Source organism: Tupaia chinensis, unplaced genomic scaffold (genome assembly GCF_000334495.1).
Source record: "Tupaia chinensis unplaced genomic scaffold, TupChi_1.0 Scaffold138322_1, whole genome shotgun sequence".
In the NCBI taxonomy this organism is placed as follows: Eukaryota; Metazoa; Chordata; class Mammalia; order Scandentia; family Tupaiidae; genus Tupaia; species Tupaia belangeri.
This window is the reverse complement of record NW_006198219.1, coordinates 2,283,543-2,296,610: the sequence shown is the minus strand read 5'-3', so window position 1 is coordinate 2,296,610 and position 13,068 is coordinate 2,283,543.

Genomic DNA, 13,068 nt, shown 5'->3' with positions numbered 1-13,068 from the left:
TGCAATACGTCTAAGACATTTATGAGACATATATGGGGAATTTAGTGATCAAGGTTATGGGGGAGAGGAAGAAGAGGAGTTAAAATAATCCTTGTTTTTGGATTCTGGATTGCACAACTAAGAAGATGGTGAGAATAATTATAGAAATTGGGGACAGTTTAAGAGGGACAGTTTGGGGGCATTGGCAGCTCTAGAATTTCTATTTAGGGAGACTTACGGGTGGCCAATGAGTTGGAATTAAGGGCTGAAAGAAATTTGTCTTAATTATTTGCAAAGCATTTAGATCAGTCAGGATATGTTTGATTATTCTCTAATAACCTAAAATACACACACACACACACACACACACACACACACAGTACATACACTTTAGAACCAAAAAAGCCAAAAACCTCAGGCACTTACTTGACACTTTTGTCACTTACTCAAAGTCTGCTGTGGTTCCAGGTGCCTCCTGGGGCAATTTTCCTCCATGTGAAGGCTTAGTATTTCAGACTTCTTTGATCTTAGACATCTACAGCTCAACTCATAATCATCCTGGTACAAAAAAAAGGCAGGGAAAAAAAAATAAATAAATACATAAGAAAGCAAGTGAAGAGAACTAAGTACATACTTTTAAATATTTCCACCCAGAAGCAACATGCAATTTTCACTTATATTTTAGTGGGCAAAGTAAAGGAGATAAACAGATATAATCCTTACAAATGCCTAGGAAGAGGAGAACCAAAAATGCTGGCAAGTAATAATAAGGTTAACCATGAAACTTATACAAGGATGAAAAAACTTCAAATGCTTGCATTTGAAGAATGGAATGAAGGTCACAAGGAGAGGTGAGACTTGGGCTCTCAACGAGCACCCCCACTGTTTAGTGTTTGTTTCATGGGTGAGGAGACCCAAGAATTCCAAGTTTTTTCCTTTTTTTTTTTCTTTTCTTTCTTCTTCTTCTTTTTTTTTGGAGAGATTTTCACTATAGGGCGCATGTGCTCGCCAGACAGACAGAGAGAGACAGAAAGCGAGAAATCACCCCCCAGGGGGGATGGTCATGCCGCAATCCCTTCTCCTCCAGTCTCCTCTTGGGATCCTGGGCACGCACGCACACGCGCCCGGCGTGAGTTTTAAGCCACCGGGTCCGGGACGCGAACCGCGGTCGACTACGTGGGAGTCCAGTGACATAGCCATTACGCTAACTGCTGGTTCCCAAGAATTCCAATTTTGAACATGCTGAATTCAAGATCCTGCTACCCAAGTGGAGGTGTCAAGTAAGCAGCTCAATGAGAAGGCTAGAGGACAGATCTGAACTGGAGATATAAATCTGGGAGATATTTTTAAAAAAATATAACTACAGTTGAGGAAGAGAGCATAAAATATGAAAGAATGGTCTAGGTTGATGTGATTCTGAACATTTTGGAGAGAGAGAACTGTGGACAAAGCCTATAGACAATTAAAATTAAAAGGTGATCTGGAAAGAAGGCACTGAGAAGGAACAGAGGCAGAGGGGGAGAATCAGGAGTGACAAAATTTTAAAAAGGATATGTGTTTGTTTTTATCCTAACAAACCCCTCCACTTGTGAGATGGTTCCCCTTCTCTTCTGCATCTCAGTTCTTCTTTCTCTACTGAATCTTATCTTAAACATGCTCTAGTGACATCTCTCACCTTAAAAATAAGACCCACCTCTTCCTCCTCCTTTCTAACCACCATCATATTACAAAGACGTAAGTTACATGGGTCTTTTCAGTTCTTCCAACATTCTCTTCAGTACTTTTGCACTCACTCTTCCCTTTGTTTGGCTTTCAAGAAGTAAAATGAAGGGAGAGTTTTGTTTTGTTTTAAAGGGGAGAATCCCAGTTTTTTTTCTATACCTCAAGGATAGAGATAGTAGTGAAAGAACTGAAGATATGCAAAAGGGAATAGATAATGGATGGCATGTGGACAAGAGACAAAAGGGAAACTAGTACGTACAGGACAAAAATCTCACTTCCTCTGGAATAGAAAGGAGATATGGATGAGTTGGGGGTCAATAAGCTGAAGCAGTAGTTTTGCCACAAGTATATTTTTTCTTTCTAAATATAAAACTCGAGACCAGTAGAAAGTGTAATGGTTACATCGCTGGATTCTCACATCGTCAACTGTGGTTTGAGTGCCAGACTCAGCAGCTTAAAACTCATGCCAGGCGCATGTGTGTTCTTGTCCAAAATCCTGAGAGGAGAATGAAGAAGGATTTTTCAACATGTCCACCCCTCTGGGAGGTGATTTCTTGCTTTCGGTCTCTCTGTCTCTCCGGCAATGTGCCCCATAGCAAAAATCTCTTCCTAAAAAAAATTATACACACACACACACACACACACACACACACACATCTCTATATCTCAGCCCAGACTGACTTTCTAAACTTCTCTTCCCAGCTTCTTCTCCTAACCTATTTACTCCTGTGTCCACATTTGTTTACACCCCTCTTCCCTTTTGCCTCTTTCTTTCTTTCTTTCTTTCTTTATTTCCCTATCAACTCCTTTCTGTTCTGGATTCATTTCTAGCCACTAGATCTTCAACTGGTTTAGTATTTGACCATGGCCTTTTGAGATGGCCTGTGCTTTTGATATCCAAGTGGTAAAACATTCTATCCTATGAAATCATAGAGATACCAGACTTTTACTGAATTTCTCTTTTAATGAGCATTCCAATGGAGTACTTTCACATTCCGAAAACTTTATCACCTTAATTCTGTAAGTCAATTCATTGGTTTAATGATATATACCAACGATGGACAGCCCTCTCCCTTAATTTCATAAAATATAACTAAGATATGTTTAACAAGATTTGAGGCTGAAGGTTTAGTAATAAGAGAAAGGAGTCATAGAAAAGTAAAAAAGTATTGTAACCCCAGATCCATTCCATGTCATTCTTACCTTACTATGAGTTTCTCAGACATCAGAAAAACTTATCTAATTACAAAAGCTTTGTTGATATAACTTATCACATAAACAACTTATTAAAAATTTAATTTGAGGGCCAGCAAGTGGCATAGAGGTTAAGGTCTGGATCCTACATGGCCAATTTTACAATTTGAGTTCTGGACCTAGTGCTCGAGAATCACACCAGGTATGAGTGTGCATTTCAAAAATCCTAAGAGGAGAATGGAGTAGAAGGAACTGAGGTGATTTCTCATTTTCCCCCTTCTCTGAAGAGTGCACGCACCCTATAGAAAAAAATAAACAGGGACCAGCAGGTGATGTGGTGGTTAAGGCACATGGCTGACCACAAGCTGCTTTTTTTTTTTATTTAATTTTCTTTTTAGTTGTTTTCCCCCCCACAGGGAAAAACCTGTGTGCTCAGTGCTCACAAGACAGTGAGAGGAAAAGTGAGAAATTACCCCCCCAGGGGGTATGGTTATGCTGCACTCCTTTTACCTCAATTCTCCTGGGATTTGGGCAGGGGCTCACATGCACCCGGCGTGATTTTCAAGCCGCCACGTCTGGAAATCCAACTGTGGTTAGCCATGTGGGAATCCAGTGCCTTAACCCACCATACCACCTATTGGCCCCAATTATTCTTTTTTTAAAAGAGATTTTTGCTATAGGGCACTGCACTCACCAAAGATGTAGAGACACAAAGCGAGAAGTCACCCCCATGGGGGATGGCCATGCCACAATCCCTTCACCTCCATTCTCCTCTCCGGATTTTGGGCATGCACCCGGCACGAGTTTCAAGCAGCTAGATGGGTCCTAAATCACTGTCAGTCATGTGGGAGTCCAGCGACATAACCATTATGCCATCTGCTACTCCCCAAATCAATTATTTTTTCAGTGTCACCAAGGAGACTCTTACATGAAGTGGCTTCCCCACCTTCTCCACCACTTGCATGGAGGTGAAGAATATGACTATTACTAGTTTGGTGCCGCTGTTTCAGTTTTCTGTCAGGTTTACTATTGCTCTGAATCACCTGGGGAAATGTCAACACAATAAATAGTTTTAGGTGCAGACAGGTATTGTCTGTCTAAAATGAAATTGAATTTTTTTTAAAACCACAGATGTGGGCCGGCTGGTGGCAGAGAGGTTAAGGTCTGGATCCTACATGGCCAATTTTACAATTTGAGTTCTGGACCTAGTGCTCGAGAATCACACCAGGTATGAGTGTGCATTTCAAAAATCCTAAGAGGAGAATGGAGTAGAAGGAACTGAGGTGATTTCTCATTTTCCCCCTTCTCTGAAGAGTGCACGCACCCTATAGAAAAAAATAAACAGGGACCAGCAGGTGATGTGGTGGTTAAGGCACATGGCTGACCACAAGCTTGCTTTCTCAATTTTTTTCTCTCTCTCTCTTTGTGTTTGTGTGTGTGTGTGTGGGTGGGTGGGGACAAAATTTAAAATAAAATAAAATTAATTAATGAGTAAATAAAATAAAAAATAATTATTAAAGGAAACCTCCTAAAACAAACGATAACAAAAGCAACCTTATTTGAATTCTTCTGTTTGTCTAAGAAAGTCGCTATTCCTATGTCTACTCCTTTCTCCACTGCCCACAAGTTTCCTCCCATAACATGTTAGGCACAAAATCTCTGGCCTTTAGCAGGGTCCTTCATACTGCACCTTGCTATGACAAAAGAACAGATTTCTGTAAAACAAAGGGCCAGCTGTTAGTAAAACTCAGTCGAGTTTACATCGCTGAAATGTCCAAGTTTAAAATCACACCAGCATGCCTGGATACAGAATAGGAGGTTTTCTTACAGTTAGGCTGCTGACCCCCTGTATCAGAATCTCCTGGGTCTAGAAATCACAAACCAGAACATATTCAATTTGTAAGACATGCTTTAGTCAATTATTATGGGGAAAATGCTCATTTTGTGGCCACAGTATGTTTGTATTTATATATTTACACATAGCATTGTTACCACTGCAGTTTTATTTCTGTCTCTTCATTACTTCCAAACTTTTAATGAAATAGTGTTTGTGGAAGATTTTATTTACCTTTGCCAGGTGCCACCTAGTGGACATCATCTCTTAAACATGTTTGAGTCCAGGATTTTTACATACCTAGCAAAGGTGATGATGATGAAGGTGGCAAACATTCATTAGGTGCTTATTATGTTTGGAGCATTGTATTAATGTGATGCAAATATATTTTATTTCATCAGCTAAGTTAATCTCCAAAACAATATTACAGGTAGGGACAACTATCCCCCATTTACAGATAATGGAAACTGAGATGAAGAAAAGTTGAATGAGCTGCCAAAGACCGTATAGGAAATAAGTGACAAGTAGATGTTGATGGTGTGATTTGGCATCTGGAGAATGACTGAAAAAGTTCCAAGAAAGCAGTTTGGTTGCTCCTTGGAGTATTAAGGGACCAAAGAAATGTCCTCCAGTGGACTCTGTGTAGATATGACTCATTCTAAATTCCTTTGGTGCACTAAGGAAGGGTCATGTGGACTAGGTCATCATTTGTATTATCTGTTGTTACAGGAGATAAGGAAAAATAACAGCAAATGAAATAGCTACAGTAGGGCGAACACAAATAATCTCCTCCCCCTACAGCAAAATATAAAGCTCAGGCTCTATTTTGAAAATCTGGGAAGGAAGAGTATATTATTCTCTACCCTCTCAAGAAGGTCATCACACTTGAGTGAGTGCCTATCATATCTCTGTTGAGTAGACCCTGTAACTATCTTCATGGGCTGTCAAAGATGGAGCTGTGATAGGCAGAGCTGCTTGAAACTAATGTGAAGGCCCTGTTTCTCTCCTCTCTTCCCCCAGGGCCTGTGTACTCTTGGCCTGTGGCAGGAGTGGCAACCTTGATGATCTCTGAGATATTTTGGGTCTCAGAAATACAAAAGGATCCTTCTTCCCTTTTCTTGAAGGATAGCACATATTCATAGCTGAATAGGTATACAGTTCTGTCCTATGATATAAAAGAAACCTGACATCCTTCCTTCAATCTGTTCTGCCTTTGTTGTCCATGTTAGTTAAAATTGGCAGTTTCTCTGCTGGCATAATCACATCTCTAGTTCTGGTTTCTGTTAAAATGGTTGATTAAGTCCATGAATCAAACTGTTGATCTCTGTAATAAATAGTATATACCCTTAGAATTCTCTTTAGAAAAGGGATCAGCACATGACATACCAGTACATCACTGGACTCCCACATGGTCGATCAGTTCGAGTCCTGGACCCAGTGGCTTGAAACTCACACTGGGTACATGTGTGTGTGTGCCCAAGATCCCGGGAGGGGAATGGAGGAGAAGAGATTGCAACATGGCCATCCTCGCTAAGCTTAGGGTGATTACTTTCCTTCGCATGGTCCCTCCCCCCCACACTCCACAAGCACATGTACCCTAAGGGCAAAAACTTCTGAAAAAAAAATTCTCTTCAGAACAAGCGTTTTCATTTTTTGCAATAAGGTTAGGCTGAGAATTTTTTAAAATGTCAAGTTTTGATTCCCTTTTAATAATTACTTTTTCAATTTATCTCTCTCTTTTCTATTTTATTATAAGCAGTAAAAAGGAAACAAGAGACTCCTTCAACATTTACTTTAAAATCTCCCAAGCTAAATACCCAATTTTACCCTCACAAGTTCTATTTACCATAAAACACACCAGAAGACAGTTGTTAATCAAGTTCTTTGCCACTTTATAACAAGGACCAACTTTCCTCAAGTTAACATGGTTCTTATTTCTTATTTATGAGACCTCATCAGAATTGCCCTTACCATCCATAGTTCTAGCATGTGCCTCAAACTCTTCCAGACTCTATTCATAACCCAGTTTCACAGTCACTTCTAGATATTTGTTATAGCAGCACCACACTTGTCTGTATTAGTCAGCTTAAGGTGTCATAATGTAATAAAATACCACAGACTGTGTGATATAAACAGAAACTTATTTCCTCACAGTTCTGAAGGCTCGCAATCCAAGGTCTGGATAGCAACATCGCTGGATTCTGGTGAGAATTCTCCTTCAGGCTTGCAGATAGCTGCCTTTTCACTGAGAGCACACACAGCCCTTCCTCAGTGCACATTTATGAAGAGAAAGCATGCAAGTTATCTGATACCTCTTTTCGTAAAGGTACTAATCCCATCATGATGGTTCCCTTAACCACTTGATTACAGGACTGGCCAACAAGTTGTTTTTTTTTTTTTTAAACAGTATTTTAAATATCATAACACCATCTGCTGGTCCAGAAAGGTTGACAAAAAGGTACAATAGTACAAACACCACCTAAATTCATTGTTAACATTTTGCCATATTTGTTTTACCTATATGCTTATATATCTATCCATCTACCTCTTTTAAAGCAACTTGCTAACATCATGATATTCTACCCCTAATTATGTCTATATGTATCACCTAACCAAAATATATTATACTTAATAAAATAATTCCCTTATATTATCTTCTAGCCCATGTATATTAAAATTTCCTCAATATTTTTATAGCTGTTTCCTCCTGACCTTGATCCAATAAAACTTCAAGTACTGCATTTAGTGACTAAACTTCTTTAATCTAGAAAAGTTTGGACCAGCAGATGGCATAATGGTTACACAGCTGGACTCCCACATGGCTAACCACGGTTCAAGTCCTGGAACCAGTGGCTTCAAGCTTACGCCAGACACATGTGTATGGGTGCCCAAAACCCTGAGAGGCTAACAGAGGAGAAGGGATTGCAGGGTGGCCACCCTCCCCGGGGGAGTGATTTCTCACTTTCTGCCTCTCAATCTCTCTCTTTCTTTCCAGTGAGTGCGCATGTCCTATAGCAAAAGGCTCTAAAAAAAAAAAAAAAAAGAAAGAAAGAAAGAAAGAAAAGAAAAGAAAAGAAAAGAAAAGAAAAGAGAGAGTCCTCCTATTCTTTTCACCTCATGACATTTTTTTTGAAGAGACTAAGGTGTACTAATGGCACTATGGCTATATTATCTTTTAGAGATTTATACTGAAATATTTACTGATGAAATGGGGGAAAAGCTGTTATAAAATTAGTGCATAATTAACTCACCTCAGATTTAATTTAAACTCATCTAAGTGGAATCAGAAAACTTATCAATTGCAGAAATTGGGTTAATTTACATGGTGATACTGAAAAACACAGTACTGTAATTGTAAAACTCTGCCTAAATTTAGCATAGTTTTAAACTTAAATTCATTAATAGTTTGGCTCATCAAAATACATGAGTGAAAATTTTTAAATATCCAACTAAAAACAGTCTAATAGGATCAGCTCCAAGACATGGCAGTAATGCATAGCTCAGAAGTCATATCCCACATGGCAACTGTGGTTGGAATCCCTGGTTGGCGAGCCTCAAACATGCTGGGCATGCACCGAATGCCTAAGATTGGAAGTGCTGGAGGTTTGGAGAAAGGGGATCATGATGTAACCAGGCCCTATTGAGGGTGCTGTTTCTCCATCTGTCTGTCTTGTTTCTCTGTCTGTTTGTCTCTCATGTGTGTACACACATACTCTATCATAAAAAAAAGAGAGAAAAAACTCAAACTATATTGAACACAAGGATAAAATTCTGAGAATCACCTGAAGTCATTCTATCTAGAAATATTGGGTTGTTGGAAAAATCATGATGTATTTTCTGTTTTTCTATGCAAAAATGAGTTATGACTTTTCCAACAACCCGATGAGTTTTTGCTGTAGACTGAATGTTTATCTCTCCCAAATTCATTTGTGGAAAATTCATCAGCAATGTGATGGTATAGCAGAGCTACTGAGAGGTGATTAGGTCATGAAACCAGCCATTATGAATAGGATTAGTACCCTTACAAAACAATGTCCCAGAAAGCTACCTTCCCTTTTGCATCATGTGAGACACAGGTAGAAAGGGCCATCTATGAACTGGGAAGTAGGCCCTCCACTAGACACTAAATCTTGATCTTGGGCTTCCTATCCTTCGGAATCACAACATCAACAAATATCTATTGTCTATAAGCTACCCAGACTATGATATTTTGCGATAGCAACCTGGATGGACTAAGCACACCCAGCTATCTCTCTAAAGAGCATGTATCACTTGATGGGGATTTGTTCTGAGAAATGCATTGTTAGATCATTTAAAAAATTTTTTTGTTTTTAATTAATTAATTTACATTCATTCACTGAGCATTGTCACAGCATACAAAATGTGATTTCCCATCCAAAATATGCTACATAGTAGCTTAATCATACATATTATCATCAATAATTTTCCATTTCTACTTTCATATATATGTATATATTAACATATATTCATGAATATATATATATATGAATTATATGTGTGTGTATATAGTGTATATATATATATACATCCCCCTATTTCTCACTCTCTGCCATTTCCCACCCTCCTCCCACACTATCTCAGGTGTCCACAGTTGTTTTCTATTCCTTTTTTTCCCACACATTTTATTGATTCACAAAATTTCTTAAATAATCTAACTACTTTCAATAGCAAGCTCTGCTGATACATACATATCTATTAATACAAGTCTGACTTTATGCATGAAACTCTGAGTAGAATGAATTATAAGGCAGCACCTAGCTGATGCTATATAGTTTACTACGGTCATTAATTACGCATTTTTTAGTATATTTTTTAATTTCAAGAAAAGCAGATTTAACTTTAATAAATCAAAGAAATGCTAAGGAGATACACTTAAAACTTAAAGCCAGGAAACAGGATGAGATTCTGTTCAAATAATAGGTATATGAACCTGTTGGCAACTCAAGACAAGACAAAAATCCTTAAAACTGGAAAACAAAGCCTAGAAGAAAGTCAGCAATGTTTCAGTCAAAAGTCATAAAATTCTATTTCACCAGTTCAGTCCCATGTACTTAATCTATCTTCTGTTTTGGTTCAATTTTCCCAATTAAATTCTGGGATATAATATTCAACTCCAGACTTGTCCCCATGATTAAGTTGGTGATTTTCTTAGTTTTTGAACTCTTATTTCTGTGTGACTGTATTTAATTTTCCTGGTACAGCACTCCCTGAAGAACTCCTTGGAGATCTGGTCTGGTGTTGATAAAATCTTTCAGGTTTTGTTTATCTGAGAATGTTCTGTTCTTCCTATATGAAGGATAATCTTGCCGGGTATAGTATCCTTGGTTGCAATTGCTTTTCCCTTAACACTTTGAATACATTTTTTCATTCTTTCCTCATTCGCATTGTTTCAGATGAGAGATCCACTGTCAGCCTGATGGGATATCCTTTGTGGGTAACTTGACGTTTCTCTTGCCAATCTTAGTATCTTGTCTTTGTCTGTGGTTTTGTTCAATCTGGCTATAATGTGTCTTGGAAAAGATCTTCTTGGGTTGATACTACTGGGGGTCCTTTATAGATAATTTTGTCACTGTGTGAACATCAGAGAGTATTCTCAACCAAACCCAGGCAGTATAGCCTACTATTAAGAAGGTCTTCAATCCAGGTCATCAGAAGTTTCTACATATCCAATATAAGTCCTTCTTGAATTTTTGTGAGTTTCCTCCCTCTTAACAAAGCACATCCTTCAACTGTTTCTATCACCTCATTCTTGTTTTTCCAGATGGTAGTCTGGGAGAATGGGACATAACTGACTAGTCAGCAACAACCAACACTGATTTTTCCACCTTCATAACCAATAAACACTTTCATCTAATTTCCAGGTCTATCACTCAACATGATCTCTTACTGGCAACATTGCCAGTGGATTTCGTATGCTTAGGAGAACTGATGAACAAAACTATATGAGATTAAATCAAGTACAAGAGAAAGCAATGCAATCAAGAGAGGTAGTAAAAACAAGATGTATAAGGTTGCTGTGAGTGTAACATGACATGTTTACAGTAAATATTTTTAAATAGGCATTCACTGTAAAATAATGATAAAAAATATAGTAAAATGGCCAGCATGTGGCATAGTGGTTAAGGTGCTGGATTCCCACATGGCCCACTGCAGTTTAAGTACTGGATCCAGTGGCTTGGAACTGATGCCGGGTGCATGTGTGTATGTGTCCAAAATCCCGAGAAGGTGTTGAGGCATGGTCATACCCCCAGGGGGTGATTTCTCACTTTCCTTCTTATCGTCTGTCTCTCTGGCAAGTGCATGTACAGTATGGGAAAATTAAAAAAAATATATATATAAATACACAAACCAGTAACAGTCATTTATTATCAAGTATCATGTGCTGTATATAACTGTATGTGTTATACATTTATATGAAGGGCAATGCAATAGGTTTGCACACACCACCTTCACCACACATGTGAGTAATGCATTGTGCTGTGACTTTAAGACAGCTATGATGTCACAACAGGTAAGAATTTTTCAGCTCTATTATAATCTTAGACACCATTGTTGTATATGTGGTTGAATGAAACTTTGTTGTATGTCGCACGACTACTTATGCATGGATAGGGAGGCCGCAACATTTCTATAACTGCGTGGTACTTAATATTCAGTGCAATGCCTGTGTGCCTGTTCTTTGCCTTGCCTCTACTCTATCAGTACTGCAAGGGGGTGACCCTCATAGGCTGTGCTTCCCTGACTTGTGTGTCAGCTGACATCTGGCTGGGTTCAGTCAATGGGAGACTGGTGGGAGACTGAAGGACATAAGAAAGGGAAGAACCAAGGGCATATTCTTCATTGCAGCTGTAGCCCATGAGGCTCAGGTAACCATTTTCTCACTTTGTCCCTTTAGCCTAAAACAACGGAGTGGTGTCTGGCTTTTACTAGTCATCAGGTTATGTCACTATCATATTTAACTTCTTAGTTCTTCAATTACTTGTATAACTAATTCCCTGCACTAAATTCCCTCAATGACAATACTAGAAACAGTTTCTAGTTAGATCCTGACTGCCCTACAATTGATGTTATCTTTAATTAAAAAGCTCTAATAGTAATTATTTTTACTTCAATGATACAACAAATGTACTTGAGGTAGAACTTTTTTTCTTAAACACAAGAGGTATTTTTTTCTAATAAAAGCTCTTTCTAGGTAAAAAATTATAAAAACCTCTAAGAAGTTAGATTTGTTATTAATATTTTAAACTACTTTTTAATTTAAAAGACAATTTGTGAAAAATTAGTACTAATATGCTCTCTACCCCCCTTTTCTATAATTTTTAAGTTACATTATTTTTACTTTGGCCAGGTATATAACACTTCTATTCTGCAACCATAATTTCCACATTTGCTCAATATTAGTAAAGTCACATATTATACTTCACTACAAGGTTAGTTTCATGTAGGTACAACATGTTATTTGCATTGATGTACCTGAAGTGCCTAGAAGACAGTCCGGCAAATAGTAGGCACTCATAAATATTTATTAACAAATTATTTTACCATAAGTTTTTACCTCTTGAGTTTCATTTTTAAAGTTTGTTATGGAAGGGGCAGCACGTGGTGTGGTGGTTAAGGCACTAGACTCCCACATGGCTGACTGTGGTTCAAGTCCCAGACCTGGCAGTTTACTTTCCCTCACTCTGGTGAATTAAAAAAAATAATAAAATTAAATAATTTTTTAAAAATGGTTTTTTTAAAGGTTTCTGCCTTAGGGTGCATGCACTCACTGGAGAGACAGAGAGAGACACACACAGTGAGAGGGAAAGTGAGAAATTGTCTCCTTTGGGAATGGCCATGCTACAATCCCTTCTCCTCCATTCTTCTCTCAGGATTTTCGGTATGAATGCACATGTTCTTGGTGTGATTTTCAAGTCACTAGGTCAGGGACTCAAATCAGTTGGCCATGTGTGAGTCCAGTGACATAACCGCTACACCATCTGCTGGTCCCCTTAAACAATTTTTAAAAGAAGTTTGCTATGGAGTGTGTGAGAGAGAGAGAGAAAGGGAAAGTGAGAAATCCCCCTGTCAGGGGATGGCCATGCTACAATCCCTTCCTCTCCATTCTCCTCTTAGGATTTTGGACATGCATGCATGCATGCCACTAAGTCCAGGACTCGAATTGCACTGTTGGTCATGTAAGATCCAGCTGCTTAACCTCTGCACCACCCGCTGGCCCACTTGCTGTGTTTTAAATTTTAATTTCTATCTTAATAGGCTTGATTTCATTGTTGTATTATACTAAATATATAATAAACATATAGAGTTTTTTCTCTTTC